Below are 17,162 nucleotides of genomic sequence, written 5' to 3'. Positions count from 1 at the left end.
TTAGAAATCACCTTTCCCCATACCTCACCTCCTTCCATCCCATAAAAACACAGTCTCATTATTGTTGGAGATTTATCTTGCCCTCCAGCTCCCACCTGCAACCTCCTTCAGACCTTTATTTCTCAACCTAATCTTGATGTTTCCTTGCTTTAGCTCCCATAATCCTGTTGTCTCACAAATCTCCTCACTATAATCCTGCATTTGTTTGTCAATATAATTTGTTTACTGTGGGGAGGAAAGGAACATTAATTTTTCAGGGAAAAGATGGAAACTGCTGCAGTTCAGAATGAATATTTACTTAGATATACATGAGAGAAAAGGTAGGTGGAAAGAGCCCTGGATTTGGAATCAAAGGACCTGAGTTCAAACCTCATTTCTGTCTAGTACTATGTGACTTGGGGCAAGTCACCTAACCCATCTGAAGCTCCATTTCGCCATCTGTAAAAATTAAGAAGTTTCACTACATTTCATCAAAGGTCCTTCTCCCAGCTCTAATTCTGTGATCCTATGTACAAAAGACTTCACAGGGGTAGTTTGGCTTAGAGGTGGTAATATCAGGCCAGGAGTATTTGAGAGTTAAACGAGATAGTGGATGTAAAGCTTTTGGTGAACCTTAAAGTGCAACATAATCATACAGGAGTGTGCTAGTAAATGTTTTAACAACTAGGCTGGGGGGCTGGGTAAGGAATATATGTTTGTGCCCATCTGCTCATGTGTATACACACACACACACACACACACACACACACACACACACACTTAAATTTAGCCTGCATTGTTAACACTTTCTTTAGACAGGAGTCACTAATTTGCAGCAGTTGAAATTTCAGTCATTTCTGAAATGTAAATGCTTGCGCTGAAAATTTAACAATCAACTGTGCCAAGTGGTTAGAACTGGCTCCAGCACACCTCTGGATCAAGCTAAATGCCCTCTCCTCCCTGCCTGCTGCCTGGTGTGTTTGAATGAAAAGCAATGTGGAATGAAGGATAATAGAGTGGAGTTAGAATCCCCAGCTCTCTTCAAGGCAAATTTCAAGTGCTGTCTCCTACAAATAGCCTTTGATGTAATGCCTTTGTTATCAATGTTCCTTCTCTCCCCCACCCCAAAATAACTTGGTCTTGAAAATCTGGGTCTCATTTTATGTTTCTTTCATATGTTTTCTACATTCTTATCTTTGTACATGTTTTCTACGAGGAGGCATAAGCCCCCTGATGATAGACTGATGACAGACTATTTCAGATGTGTTTTTGTACAACGTGCATCTAGCCCAGCACATAGTAGGTGTTTAATAAATTTGTGTTGAATTGAAAAATTGGATTCAAGTCTTTCTGACTTACTAGCTACATGAACATGGGGATGTCATGACTACTCCTAGCCTCAGTTTTCTCATCTAGAAAATAGGGATCACAATAGTTATAATTTCTACCTCCCAGACTTGAAGGGTGACTCAAATGAGAAAAGAGATATAAAATGCTTCAGAGTTTTGAAGTACTCTGTAAATGTCAATTATTATTGCCATCATTATCAATATTGTCATATGTGTTACAAAAAAGATTTTAACTTTCCCCATCCCCAACTGCTTTTGAGAGACTTAAAAACACAGGCCCTATCTGGAAGGAAGATTTAATTAATCAGAGTCGTCTTGGAAGAGATGGTAAGAAAGCAAAGCATTTGGCTTGTAAGGAGTGTCTTGATAAACAACACTCCTGCTGAAGTTGGGTCATGGATGGGTGCGGTGTTCTTTAACTCCATACGCCACAAAGGATCAATATTTTTTTTTCATTCACGGTTTCCAGTGACAAAGAAGAAGCTTGAATCTCCAGAGAGAAATCCTCCACTACACACTTTTGGAATCATTAATATTGAATATTCCTTAGCTTTCCACACTGAAAGATGATACACCCAAAACGCATTTACTCTGATGCCACCACTTACTGTCTGCATGTGTCGGCATCTGTCACAGTATGTTTCTTTAGTGTTAATAGGGGTTACTAGGGTTTAGGAAGGCATTGATTACCATGCCACTGGTTTAAATTCTCTTTCATCCAACAAAGAATATGAGAGAATAGGGAAGGCAAACCTTTCTTTTATCAGACATCTAGTAACCCAAGTCTAGGGAAAGTCAACAGATTCATGTGTGTTCTTATGTAGCTTTGAGAAATCATTTACGTCTGGAATCATTAGGACCACCTAGAATCTACCCTGAAATGCTAAGACTGACAGTACATACCAGGCGCTTTTTTCAAGACTTGCCTCTTCTGAATGTCCTCCCCTAACTAACATCACACTATGCAGATCTCTTAGCTTAATAAAGATGTATTGTGTCTATTATAATCCTAGGCATATAAAAATAAATGTCATAGACCTTAATCTCAAGGAGCTTATAATCAATAGAGAAAAGAAGGAAGAAAACTATGTATATACATAGTGGTAATACAAGAAAAATTCAAAGTGTAAAGGAGAAAGTCAAGCAAAGTGCTATGAAAAATCTGGGAAGGGAGAGACCATTTTTATTTGGGTAGAGGAGGGAAGGTTTCATAGAAGAGGTGACATTGGAGTTGGGCCCTGGAGGAAGGGAAGAACTTCATCCAACACAGAAATGGAAGGAGGATTGGTCATTCATGTCAAGAATTCATTTTTTCAAGTATGGAATGAGCAAAACTGAAAGCAGGATTAGAACGAATGATGAAGAATATTCTATCTTCATTGGAACTTAGAGCATATAAAAGTGAATAAGATTAGATAAATCTGGAAGCATAATGTAATTTTAATGCCAAGACAGGAGTTTACACTTTATTCAGGAGACAATAGGAAGCCATTGATGGTTTTAGAGTTGAGGAATGACACAATGGAAGTTCTTAGCACAAGGCCTGGCACATAGTAGGTGCTTAATAAATATTGATTGAATGAATGAGTGGTCATGAGGAAGATTACTTAGGCAGCAATGTGAAAGATGAATGAAAGAGAAGATAGAATAAAAGCAGGTCAACCAATTAAAATAGTCTGATGTGAATGGAAAAGAGGAGACTTGAGGTAACTTTAATTTCTTCCTCTGAAAACTGCCTGTTCACATCCTTTGATGACTTATCAATTGGGGAATTTGACTCAGTTCAGAGAGAACATTTTTGAAGTGTCTGCTCATGAGATTAAAACTGGATAGAGAAAGAAGAGAAACCAGAATGGGATTGACATGGTGAAAGACTAGGGAGGAATCAATGGAAGACAGATCACAAGGAGAGTAAAGAATAGTTATAAAAGAGATAAAGGGACAGGAGAAGTTGAATGATTTCTATTATGTGGCCAGAAAAGGCAATTTCTGGGTTCAAGAGTGACGGTAAGGTTGAGGTTATTACCACCTTGATGGATGCCTTGGAGTGTTCAAAAAACTTGTAGATCAGGATATTAGAAGCATTCTTTTGCACCTATCTTGACATTGTTCATCACGCAGGTATAGTTTTGTTCCATATTACCTTTAATTTCAAATAATACAGGCAAAGTACTTTGCCGGCCTTAAAGTTAAATTTTAGCTATTAATCTGATGAGATCTTCTACTTATTTCTTGTATGATTGCTTGTCTTCTTCACAAAACTGTAAATATCTTGAGTGCTAGAAGAATGTTAACTATGTCTTTTGGATCTTCCAGCATGCCTAGTTTAGTGGTCTATATATACTTAATGCAGAGCATCCTAGAAGTCTTAGTGCAGTTTTAAGCCTTGATAGCTTAAAACTGCACTAAGACTTCCAAGATGCCCTGAATCAACTGGTTAAATCGACGACTGAATTGATGGAATAGGATCAGACTTGTTTTGGGGTCTGGCTTGTGAGTGATTGCTCATTTTGCTTCATCGTTTTCCTCAGGCAGTTTTCCCCATCCAAATCCATTTGAGTCCAGTCGTTAATTCAGAAGCCTAGAGATTGTGGGCTGTATCACAGAATCACTGAGTTGGAAGGGACTTTCGAGGTCATCTAGTCCACCTTCCTTCCGGATGTACCAATCTTTTCTATGATGAGATTAATGCCAGATATGGCAATTGATGCTCTAATGGATGAGACCACAAATGCTAAAGGATTATAAGAAACAAACTTGGAGCATTTCCATTGCCGTATCTTGCTCCAAATGCACTTAGTGTTCGGGCAACCTCATTATCTATAACACTTTGGTAATATATAATACCACTTATGGGGTTCTTTCTGAGATTTCCACCCTCCCTCCTTTTCCTTTTCTTAAACCTATTCTCTTCTATTGTCCCTTCAGCTAAACAGATTCAAAGGCAATCCATACACCAAATCAAAGGAGCATTTCATTTCACAATATAATTGATTTGTTCTTAGTAGACACCATTCTTTTCCCTGAGAGAAATCAGGTGATTTCCAGTGGGTGGGAGAGAGACATATTATCACTAATGCTTTCAGAAGTAGGTCAAAGTAGGGGTCAAACAGAGACCAGGGACCACACACACACACACACACACACACACACACACACACACACACACACACACACACATACACACACATACATTTGAAACTGGATACGCTCTTGGTGTATCCAGTGAGGCATAACTTGTATTAATGAGATATAACTAGTGAGGTATAACATGTATTAATGCTACTATGTTGAAAGAATTTGGGTCTTGGGGAATGAGGGAAATTATAGGAAATATAGGAATCAAAATCTTGGGAATCCAATGAGAAATCCTATTCAGAAAGCATGCTAAGATAGGGAAAGGTCCCATTTACAAAATTTATGCACATATATACACACATAAATATATATGTACACATGTGTATATGCATATACACATAAATTTACATATATTGTTGTTCATTTGTTCAATCGTATCTGACTCTTCATGATCCCATGGACCATAGACACTAGGCCCTTCTGTGCTCCACTGACTCCTGAAGTCTTTCCAAGCTCATGTTCATTGCTTCCATGACACTATCCATCTCATCTACTGCCATCCCCCTCTCCTTTTGCTATCAGTCTTTCCCAACATCAGGGTCTTTTGCAATAAATCCTATCTTCTCATTATGTGGCAAAAATAACTAAGCTTCAGCTTTAGTATTTATCCTTCCAATGAATAGTCTAAATTAATTTCTTTAAGTATTGACTGATTTGATTCCCTTGCTGTCTAAGAGACTCTCAATATATAATATTCAACTCTTTTTGTAGTAGCAAAGAAGTAGAAAGGAAACTGTGTGCCTACCAATTGAGGAATGGCTGAACAAATTTCAGAGAGAAATAAGCAGAACTAGGAGAATAAATTATATGATGAACACAATGATGCAAAATAACTCTGAAAGCCATCGTAATTCTAGCCAATGCAGTGACTGAGGACTGATGGTGAAGTATGCTTCCTATTTCTCTTCAAAGAAGTGGTGAACCACAGGTGAGAAATTAGATATACATTGTCAGACACACCCAATGTGTTCATTTGTTTTGCTTAACTGACTTTCTTTGTTATAGGAGAGGGTCTTATTGAGGGAAGGTAAAAATGGTAGTAATATAAAGAAAGAACATCAAAACAATATTTCCTGAGAGAGGGAGGTAGTGAGGGAAAGAAGGAGAAGGAAGGAAGGATAGAAGGAAGGAAGGAAGGAAGGAAGGAAGGAAGGAAGGAAGGAAGGAGGTATTAGTCAACAGGGCTATCTCTAATGGGATACAAGGCCTAAGAAAAATCATTTTATGTACTCCTTTGGCTGTCAACATTTTTATTCAAGTGAAATCAGATTATAATGAAGGGCAAATGTAGCTTTTAAGGGATAAAAAGATTTCAAAAGGACAACATCCAAGCCAAGAGGAGAGAGAGTATGGAAGGAGGAGAGAAGAATGGAAAACTTATAATTTACCAGTTTTAGTGAATTATGTGCTAACTAGCTAGTTGGGCCATGCTAAGTAACCATATCACTACCCTACTGCTTGGTCCATATGATTCTCTAAAATGTGAGACCCAGAAAAACAATTTATCTTCTTCAGAGATAGCTCTTTTTTGTCACACAAACAGAATTCACATCTTAAAAATCTGCCATCACCCCACCGACCCTGTATTTCCACAATATACCTGACTCGAGGAGTCTCTTTTGTATTATAACCCTCAGACAGGGGGCAAGGAGGAAGCAAATAAAGGGTTAATATTTCACAATGGAGGTGGCACATGCAAAGGCTCTGTGCTGCTGCCCTTCATTTTCTATACCATTTCTTCTGCACTAATTCACAGTCATTATAACATCAGAATGAGTTTCCCATGCTTCATTTACTGACATTAATTAATTTCCCCACCCCCTACTTTTTTATCTTATTTTAAAAGGGTGAGGGGGAAAACTCCATTCTCCTTGGGGAAGAATAAGCAATGGGCTTTTGCCTTTCTCTGTGGTAGAAAAGGACAGAATGTATCAGTGTTCTTGGCAGACCATGTCTGCTCCTTTTATCCCCCATCTCTGCCCTCCTCCCTCCTGGGCCTCAGCATCTCAACATCACCCTCTCTATAAAGCCACAGGGAAGGGGTGGAAGAGGGACTAGAAAAATCAACCTGGGAAGCATCCAGACTTCCATCTTTCTCCCCCTTCCCTCAAGAACGAATCCATTAAGGCTCAAAAGGAAAGGAATAAATGCATTACGAAGATTAGCAGATAACTGCCAGAGGAGCACAACCCGTACCTTACCAGCTCAGCCACCGAAACCTGCAACTTCAGTACACAAACTGAAAACCTCAATGAAAGCCACCTCTGGAACTTTGGTAAAAGATGGGCCAACGGGCAGGGGAATGAGGGAGAGCAAAGTTGACAACACTCAAGAAGTCCTATTTGGAACACTTTCTCTGTTCCCACTCAATGTTTTTCCCTGTCATTTACTCTGTAATTGAATTACATAATTCTGCAGCTGTATTATTTATTATTATCTATTATTAAACCCCCTAGTACCAGTGTATTATTCAGCAGCTGCATTAACACTGAATTATTGGCATTCAAACTGTATTATTAATTCTGAAGAATGCATCTGAATAAATGTGTACAAAGGACATACTTGCTTCATAAAGTTTCAGGTGAGGTGTGAGATTCTGAATTAAACTTTGAGGGAAGATTTGTTAAAACCTTTAATGGATGCTCCTACTGGAAATGCCTCCCAGAAATCTACACTGAATTCTAGTACAAACACTCCTGGTAACCAACTGTGTGACCTTAAAGAATTCACTTCTCTCTGGACCTTAATTTCTTGTTTTTTTGTTATCATTGTTGAGTTGTTTCAGTCATGTCCAACTCTCCCCTTTTGGGGTTTTCTTGGTAAAGATATAGTCATTTCCTTCTCCAGCTCATTTTACAGATGAGAAACGAAGGCAAATGAGGTTAACTAGTTTGCCCAGGGTCACACAATGAGTAAGTGTCTGAGTCCAGATCTGAACTCAGGAAGATGAGTCTTCCTGACTCCAGACCCAGAGGCTTTGCCACCTGGCTGCCTGGACCTTAATTTACTCATCAGTAAAATGAGTGGGTTGAACTCGATAAGATTTATATTCTTCCTGGATCTAATATTCTATGATTCACTAAACTGAGAACTAAAAGAGATCAACTAACCTTTAACTCAATGTATTTTATTAACTTTCCTGCATTATCATGGGTTCAAATTTCTTTGCCCAAGACAACTCTGGATAAGGCCAGTTAGGTTATTCATAGGATCATAAGATAATTTGGAGGCTATCTATTTCAATGCTTCATTTTATTGGGAGATGAAGACTTTCCCAGTCACACAGCTGTTAAGTAGCTGAAGTGGGATTTGAACCAAGATCTCCCTGGCTCCAAATCTCCTATTTTTTTATTATTATTATTTTTAGTTTCCAATATTTGCTTTTATAAGATTTTGAGTTTTCAATTTCCCCTCCTCCCTCCATTATCCCCTTCCCAAGACAGCATACAATCTGATACAGACTATACCTCTATGATCATATTAGATATATTAAGAATCAGAACAAAAGAGAAAAACCATGAGAAAGAAAACACAAAAAACAATAACAAAAAAAGGAGAAAATTGTATGCTTTGATCTGCATTCAGATTCCATAGTTCTTCCTCCGAATGTGGATAATATTTTCCATCATGAGTCTCTTGGAATTGTCTTAGAGTATGGCATTGCTGAGAAGAGTTAAATCTAACAAACTCAGTCATAGCACATTGTTACTATTACTGCATTTTGCAAATCCTTCTTGTTTTTATTTTTTTGAAGTCAGCCACCACAAAAAGAGCTTCTGTAAGTACATTCGTACATGTGGGTCCTCTTCTCTTTTTTATGATCCCTTCTTTGGGATACAGACTTAGAAGGGGTATTGCTGGATCAAAGGGTATGCACACCTTTATAGCCCTTTGGGCATAGCTCCAATTTGTTCTCCAGAATGGTTGGATCAGTTCACAATTTCACCAACAAAGCATTAGTGTTCCAATTTTCCCACATGTTCTCCAACATTTATTGCTTTCCTGTTTTGTCACATTAGCCATTTTGCGAGGTGTGATGAGGTACCTCAGAGTTGTTCTCATTTGCATTTCTCCAATCAAGAGTATCTAAATTCTATTCTACCTAAGTCACACATCTCTATTCTCTCAGTCCCTGGTATAACTTCAGTCCCAAAGTCTCTAGGTTTGTTAGATTTTGACTATATCTCTTGGAAATCCAGTCTAGGACATTCCAACCACCAGCCTGGAGAAAGCAAAGTTCAATGTTCTTTTCTCCTTCATGTTTTCAAGTGAGAGAAGAATTAGCTAATACCACATTAGACTTCATGAAGTCTTTGCAGACACTACTTTAACCCTCATCAATCTTTCTCTACTTGAACTATAGCACTTAGAAAGCTAAGGCTACATCCTACAACTTTAGAGTTGGAAGAGACTTGAGACATTTTCGATTTCAACCCTTTTATTTTGCAGATGAAGAAACTGAGTGAATTTATCCATGACCACATGGTCAGTTGGGAGCAGAGGTAGGCTTGAATTCAGCAGGTCTGCTTAATTCCATTACAATTTTCATTCATGAAATACGTTAAAGATAGTGGTTCATGGTCACATCATATGATAGCTTGTCTCCCAAACTGGACTAAAAGTTACTTGTGGGTAAAGATTGTATCTTATACTTCTTTATATCATCTATGGCACCCAGCCCAAGGTTGGACACATCATTGTTACTCAATACATTAAGACTTAGCTGATTAAATGACTAATTGCCAGATTCATTACATGATTGCTAGGGGTGACTGAAATCAAATGAAATCAACCACAGATATGCCAATTTCATACAGAGCCATGTTTCAGTGCCAGGAAAGAATTAAGAAACATGAAGACATTTGTAAGATTATGGGAGTTAGAAAGCAATGGAACTGTGCATAATGAGCCTGGGGTTCTGTTTCTAGCAGTGCTTATGGCCTTCCTGGGTGTTCCTGAGAAGCACATATACCCTTCAGTGATCCCTCTGATTTTCCAGTCTCTGTAACATGGATCAATAATCTAGCCCCACCTTTGTGTGAATTAATGAATGTAATATGATTTAATTAATGAATGAATGGGTGGCTATGTAACACTTGGAAAATATAAAGCCCTGTTTAAATGCTAAGGATTATTATTAGTTGATTTGTTTGATTCTATCTTGGATTCACCACTGGCATGAAATTGGCAGAGGACTCTGCCTCATTCTGCAGCTGTGATGGTTCCATGCTGACAGCAGTAAGAGGAATTCAGTTGTGACTTTGGCAGGGAGCAGGGAGGAATGAAGCACCCATTCCATTCACCAGTGGAACAATTCATAGGCTCGAAGTAGAACTGAGTTTTCCAAACATTCAGAATGAACCAGGCAGAAGACTGTCAGACTCTAGAAACCATGGTAATATATTAATTTGCTTTCTTCTGATTAAATAGAGGACAGCTTCAAATAGCACCAGCATAATCTTCCTAATGTGCCAACAGAAATAAATCATTCCAGTGCTTAAAAATCTTCAATGACTCCCCACTGGCTATTGAATAATATCCAAACTCCTGAAAACTTGACCTTTAAAGCTCTCCACAATCTTACTCCAACCCCCCTTTTCTCAGAATACTTTTATCATGCTCTACTCCAATGTGACCATAATATTTCCCATCCCCTAAACATGTCCTGCGCTTTCTCAACTTTGCGCCTTTATTCATGCTGCTTCCTAAGCCAGAAATCCCCTTTATTTCATCTCTAACTATTGCCATAGAATCATATAATGCTAGATCTAGGAGAAACCTTAGGAGATCATGAGAGAAGAAGCATGGTACAGAGGAAAGAGCGTGGACTCTGGAGTAAGATGGTTGCTTTATAGTGTCCAGATTTCAGCCTCCACCATCCTTTCTTTCTTCACTTTGGCAAACATTTCCACCTTCTCCCCAGAGGAATCTTACATTCTTCCCTTGGAACCATTTTGAGCTCTGATTAGCAAGTTTTTACCATGTTTTACTTGGAATATATTTATACATAATCTCTCCCCAACACCCCTTACCAATTTTTCTCTATATATTGTCTTCTCCCATTGGAATATAAACTCTTTAAATAATACTTTTTATTTTTGTATTCCCAGAGCTTAGCAATGGTCCTAGCCAATAGTAAATGCTTAATAAATGCTCTAAGTGTCCTGTTTCCATTGCTTACTACCTTGAGACCTTGGTCAAGTCACTGGATCTCAATTTTCTCACCTGTGAAATGGGGAATGGGCTGGCGTAGACTAGATGGCCTCTGAAGTAATTTTCATTCCTAGATCTAGACCCCTATGACCTATTCCAATATCTTGATTTTATTGAGACTAAGAGACATGGCATGAATTGCCTTAAGAAACAAAGTTATTAAATGGCAGTTCCAGAGATTTGAATTACAGCGTTTTGATAAGCCACAACTACATAGCAATAGCTAACTTTTATGTGGCGCCTACTATGTGCCAGACACTGAGCTAAAGCACTTGACTGTAATTACCTCATTTGATCCTTACAACAAACCTGGAAGGTAAGTGCTTTTAACATCCCCATTTTCAAGATGAGGAAATGAGGCACACAGATTTTTTCTAAGTGACTTGCCCAGGGTCAAACAGCTAGTAAGTATCAGATGTCATATTTGAACTCTGAGTGATTGCCAGGGGTGAATGCAAATAAATGTTCAAATGAACCGCAGACACACCAACTTCATATAGAACCATGCTTCAAGGCCAGGAAAGAATTGAGAAACATCAATTCTTTTGTAAAATTATATGAGTTAGAAAACAGTGGAACTGTGTTTAATGAGCTTGAATGGTAATAAGCTTGAATTCCTGACTCCAGGCCCCATGCTCTACTCACTGTGCCATCTCGCTACATTCTCTGACTCCTGCCTTTACCCCCATCCTTTAATCTGGAAATAGTTTCTTCCTCATCGATCAAATGACATTTTATATTCTGTAAATGGGGAAAATAATAGTATCTACATCCTAGGATTGTTCCAAGATTAAAATCAGATATTTATAAAGTACTTTGCACTATATAAATGCTAGCTATTATTTTTATTATAATATTTCTCTTATTGAATTATTCAAATTTCTGTCATACGTGTACATATACATGTACATGTCCTAACACCTTTAATATAAACCACAGGGGACTTTGTATTTCTTATATTGTTTAATATGCACCCCATACATAGTAGGTGCTTAACAAATGTTTATTGAACAAAGGTTCTCAAATTATCATGCATTTACTTATGTGCTTAATGTAGAGAACCACTAGCATGTAATATCCTTGAGGGTATGAATTATATCTCCTTAATCTTTGGATACCTAGATGCTAGCATAATGCTTAGCACATAGTAGGAACTTATGTTTTCCATCATTTTGGAGGAATATAACCTATAAACCATTATACAAAGCATTCCATGTCGATCATTTGAGGAGAGAAACAATTAAGGTATTTAATTACAGCTTCCCACAGGAAGTGGTCCACTAGTTGAATCCTGAAGGATGCTAGGGATAATGAGAACTGGATGAAGAAGGAACATATCCTAGGTATAGGCAATAGCCTATGAAAAGATTTGGAGGTGGGATGTGGAATATTAAGTCTGGAGAGCAGTGAATAGACCAATCTGTCTGTAATGTAGGGAGCATGGAGGGGAGTAATGAACCTGGAAAAGTCTGGAAAAGTAGATAGCAGCCAGATTGTGAAGGGTTTTCAATGCCAAGCAGAAAAGTTTGAGTTGCCCTGGATTATCACTGATACCAACTGGAACATAATGAACAAATTCCTCCCAATCTTGCTCAGGAATATCTTTGTCCAAGAACAGTGGAAGGAGTTTTTGTGATAAGGAGACAAAAATGGTGCTTAAAACTTCAAGAACTAAAACTATATAAGGGAATATAAGGGAAACAGTGAAAGGCAGTTGCAACAAAATAAAAAAAGGAACCAGAAATGTCATTACATATAGAAGAGTTGGGTAGAGTAAAAATGCAGAATAGTAAAAAGGTAATAATTTGTGGTGCTTGCAAATAACTGGAAAGTTAGTTGAAATGTTGTGAAGGGGAGCGGGGACAGGGAGACTTGAGTTCAAATTCCAACCTCAGACTCTTACTGTGTGACCCTGGGCAACTTACTTAACCACTTCTCTGCCTCAGTTTCTTCAACTGAAAAATGGGGAAAATGATGGTATATATCTCTCAGGGCTTCTGTGAGGATTAAATGAGACATTTGTAAAATGCTTAGAATTGTGCTTAACACATACTTAATTTTCCTTCCCCCCAGGGGAATAGTGCCCCTTCTCAGTTGTGTCATTTTAATATTTGTCCACTGAGTGAGTTCACAATCATTGCTCTAAGCATTTTATGGTTATCCCACTGGGAGCATTATAAAAGAGAACCATTCCACTGTCAGGCCTCATAGTATGCATCTGAAAGGAAAAGGTGGATGGCAGGGAGAGAATCTCATACCAAGAAGGAATTCTGGGATGCCAGAACTGAGGGAGAAGAAAGAAATGGTTCCAGATCAAAGCCAGATCAAAAAGAAATGAAAGTCTCTTGGCAATTTTTAGATGCCACCTCTAACAGACCTCTGTGGACCCCCTCAGTTTTTACCCTTCCTTTGGAATTTCTTTGTATTAATTGTGTTTACTTTGTATTTACCTCAGTGGGTATGTTGTATCCTCCCTAGCAGAATAAAGGACAGAGACTTTCACTGTGACTTTGTATCTCCATCACCTAGCACAGCACCTTGCACACAGCAGTCACTCAATAATGTTTTGTTGGTGGTGGTGCTTAATCAACCAAAGCAGAGAAAGATCAAAACCAGAAAATCAGTATGAAAGTCAACAGAGAGGATACCAGGATTGATCAGGAGTACAGAAAGCTCAGAGTGGTACCAAGAAAAAAGACTGCTTCCCAGAAGAATTACGGGCCTCTCTCTAGCTTCCTTTTCATAGAGGGTTACATCATAATGGTCATACAACCCTCACACCCCTTTGCCTCTTGGGATCAGGGTTTGGATGCCTTGGTCAGTTGTTTTCAGTTATGTCTGACTCTTGGTGACCCCTTTGGGGTTTCCTTGACAGAGAAACCACTGGAGTGATTTGCCATTTCCTTCTCCAGATCATTTGGAATCTGAGGAAACAAGGTTAAGTGATTTGCCCAGGGCCATATGCTAGTCAGTGTCTGAAGTCAGATTTCAACTCAGAAAAATGAGTCTTCCTAATTCCAGGCCCAGCATTTTATCCACTGAACCACTCAGCTGCCCTTGGATGCCTAACACTATGTCAACTGTATGATCTAAGGCCAGGGGTGGGATACCTGCAACCTCACTGAAGCTTGGATTCAGTTAAAGTACCACACTTTAGGACTTAGAGAGCCACATGTGGCCTGGAGGCTGCAGGGTCCAATTGTAAAACATTAAGTCTATATAAGACTAAAAGAAGTCAGAACCTGAAAAGATGAACCTCACCTAATCTGTCTCCTAAGGATGCACATCGTTCATTCTGAAACACAGGGGTCATATACTAAGGTAATAACCATGATCACACAGTGTATGGTATATAAAAGGTGCTTAATAAATGGTTATTGGTTGAATGAATGAATGAAAAGTAGCTGAGTCAATCAGTCAATTAATCCTTCATTATGTGATATAATTCATAAATTGATACTGAGTTTCCTGTATCAGTAAAATCACAGATCCAGGTGCTTATTCCTATTCTATAATATATCTAAAGTGCTTTGTAGATCTTAAAATGCTATATAAATGTCAGGTATCATAATCACTAGCATTATTTTTTTAAAATATATATTTCAGCATTGCCAATCCCTGAACTTGAACATCCCCAGTCCTCTCACAGTCTTCTTGGGACAAATCTCAAAGCATTGAAAAGTCCATTGCTTCATGTATAAAAAAAAAAAAAAATAAGTGACAGGCATTCATGAATAACATAACATTTAGGCTTATAGTACCCCTGATTTGGTAGTTCATCTCCTTCTTTCATGTCTTTTCACAGGCTGTCCCCAATGTCTGGGGCAGTCTCTCTTCTCACCTCTTAGAATCTCTGGTTTACTTCAAGATTGCCTTCAAGGGCTATCTCAAGGCCACTTTCCTAATCCCCTAATTGTTATTATTTCATCCCTCCTCCTTCTTCTCCCATCCTTTATCTCTCCCTGTAATTACTTACGAGAAATTGTGTCCTGAGGTTTTAGCCCTTTCATCTCCTGAACTTCCGCCTCCTCCCTTTGCTGACCCAGGACTCCTTCTGCTGGCCCACTAGCACAGGCAGACCCCTCTCTGTCATCTACTCCCTATTCTTCCTTCTGTCATTTTCTGACAGTCTCAGCAACTGCCTTACTGAGTCGCACATACTTTTCCAACCTTGAACCTCTCTTTCCAAGTTCTAGAATTATGATAAAATCATCTCTGCCAGTATTCTTGGAAGAAATGTCAGTCCACAGCACTCACTGTGCCATTAACTTTCTGGACCAAAATGCCCTGGCCTGGCCCCTGAATAAGTGTTATTTTCCCCCTCCCCTCAGAATGTTATCTCCTTGAGGACATTGGGACCATCTTTGTGTTTGTATGTGTCCTCAGCGTTTAGCACAGAGTAAGTGCTTAATAAATGCTTTTTTTATTTATTCATATTACATATATATAGACTCACACAATCATATATATAATATATATGTGTGTGTGTATATATATATGTATATATATACATATATATATATACATGTGTGGGTGTGTATGGAAGCCTTACCCAGCCCTTCTCAATTTTAGCATCTTTGCTCTATGAATTATTTCCTATTTATCCTGAACATAGCTTGCTTTGTAAATATTTGTTGAGACACTGTCTACCCCATTAGATTGTAAAATACTCAAGGGTAAGGCTTCATTTGCCTCTTTTTGTATCCCTAGCATTTAACACAGTGCCTGGCATATAGTAGGCATTTAATAAATATCGATTGATTGATATATGTATGTATATTTGAGTGTATGGAATGAAAGTTATTGACAAGGTTTTTTGCCAAGGCCGGTACAAATATCTGTGCCATAAATGCAAAAGTTTCATGATGAGATTTAACTCATTACCTGCTATGTCTCAAGGTTATCTTAATCCATATAATTATGGGCTAAATTATAATAATGTTTTTGTGTATAATCAGTCATTCACTCATTCTTCATTCAGTCAACATTTATTGAACCCTCACTATAATGCCTTATAATGGTACAGAGTTTATGAGGTTCTCAAGAGATTAAGCCAGTGAAATATGTTTCAATTCTTGTTCAGTCGGTCCAGCTCTTTATGGTCCCTTTGGGGTTTTCTTGGCAAGATACTAGAATGATTTTCCATTTTCTTCTCTAGTTCAGTGTACAGATGAAAAACTAAGGTCAATAGAATTAAGTAACTTGCCCAGGGTCACATAACTAGTAAGTGTCTGAAGTCAGATTTGAACTCATGAAGATAATTCTTCCTGATTCCAAACCCAGTGCTCTATCCACTTGCCCTTCTGGTAAATCTTACCAAATTGGAAAGATTTCCAGCACAGGCCCAGTGTGGGAGTATATGCCTGTTGCCTGAAGACCAGCCCAGCTATGTGAAGATATATGCATCATAAGGTTGTCTAAGAAGGTGATAAATTTTTAGGCCATCACAACTCTTGAAGACCATATTCTAAGGCAATAGTTGTTAAATTTTTTGGTCTCAGGACCTTCATACAAGTGATTAACAATTAAATTAATGATTTATCTTGCCCCCAAGAGCTTTTTTAGGTGGGTTATATCTATCAATATTTACTATACAAGCAATTAAAACATTAACGTTATGATGAAAAGTGTTGATCTTGAAGCCTTGAAAGGGTCTTAGTGACCCAGAGTCATACTTTGAACATTGCTGTACTGGAGTATTGAGGAACTGCAATCTGCATCTGTGGAGGGAGTATTTGCACAGAAAAAAATTAAAGATCCTTAAAATTTTGAAGTAGTAACCATAGATAAGATATTGTGCCCTGTGCTATAAGGGAGATAAATTCAATAATAAAGGAATGGAATGGAATGGAAGCAAATGTAATGGAATAGAAAAGGAATTGAAGTGAAACAAATAGTAAGATACAGTTCCTTCTCTCAAACAACTTGCAGTCTCATAGGATAGGTAAGGGAAACATTGTGCAGAGTTGACAGCTTAGAGGACAGAGCGATTATTTCCAGATAAGAGGCATCAGGGAAGGCTTCCTCAAGGAGGTAGCCTTTGGATTGTGCCTTTGAAAATGGTATTATAGTCAACCTACTTACATTATATTGGTTCTGGAATAAGTAAAGGGGGAACATTGAAACAATAAAGAGAAGTTGAAAAAAAAGATGATTCAATGCAACACTATGGTGCATTCAGAAAGGGTGAAAGCAGGAAAGACAAAGTAAGGTACTGAAATAATTGCAAAGAGACTATTTCTAAGGCTTTGAGAGCCTCCCTCTCTGATAATGCCCATTGCCCAAATGGAATCATTTGACATAGCAGGTGTTCAAACTGGGAAAAATAAGCAAGAACAAACGAAAACTTTAGGAAGCTCCAAAAGTTACTGTTCTTTTTCTTCCTGCTCTGTTCTCCATTTTGTCTGGCCTTTTTCCAAATGACCTGCCAATATACAAACTTTATGGCCTTTTCTTCCATTGTTTTTCCCTTTGGTCTTCCTT

The 17,162-nt window shown here is 38.2% G+C and overlaps 1 protein-coding gene across 2 annotated transcripts in view; it reads right to left on the bottom strand.

The window, feature by feature from the left end:
- The window catches only part of LOC140513940 (neurexin-3), an 816,372-nt gene that overhangs the window by 408,452 nt on the left and 390,758 nt on the right, over nt 1-17,162 (bottom strand). The window lies entirely within an intron of this gene.

This window comes from Notamacropus eugenii, chromosome 7, assembly GCF_028372415.1.
Source record: "Notamacropus eugenii isolate mMacEug1 chromosome 7, mMacEug1.pri_v2, whole genome shotgun sequence".
Taxonomy (NCBI): Eukaryota; Metazoa; Chordata; class Mammalia; order Diprotodontia; family Macropodidae; genus Notamacropus; species Notamacropus eugenii.
The sequence above is the reverse complement of the archived record's forward strand: the minus strand, read 5'-3'. Positions and strand labels throughout refer to the sequence as shown.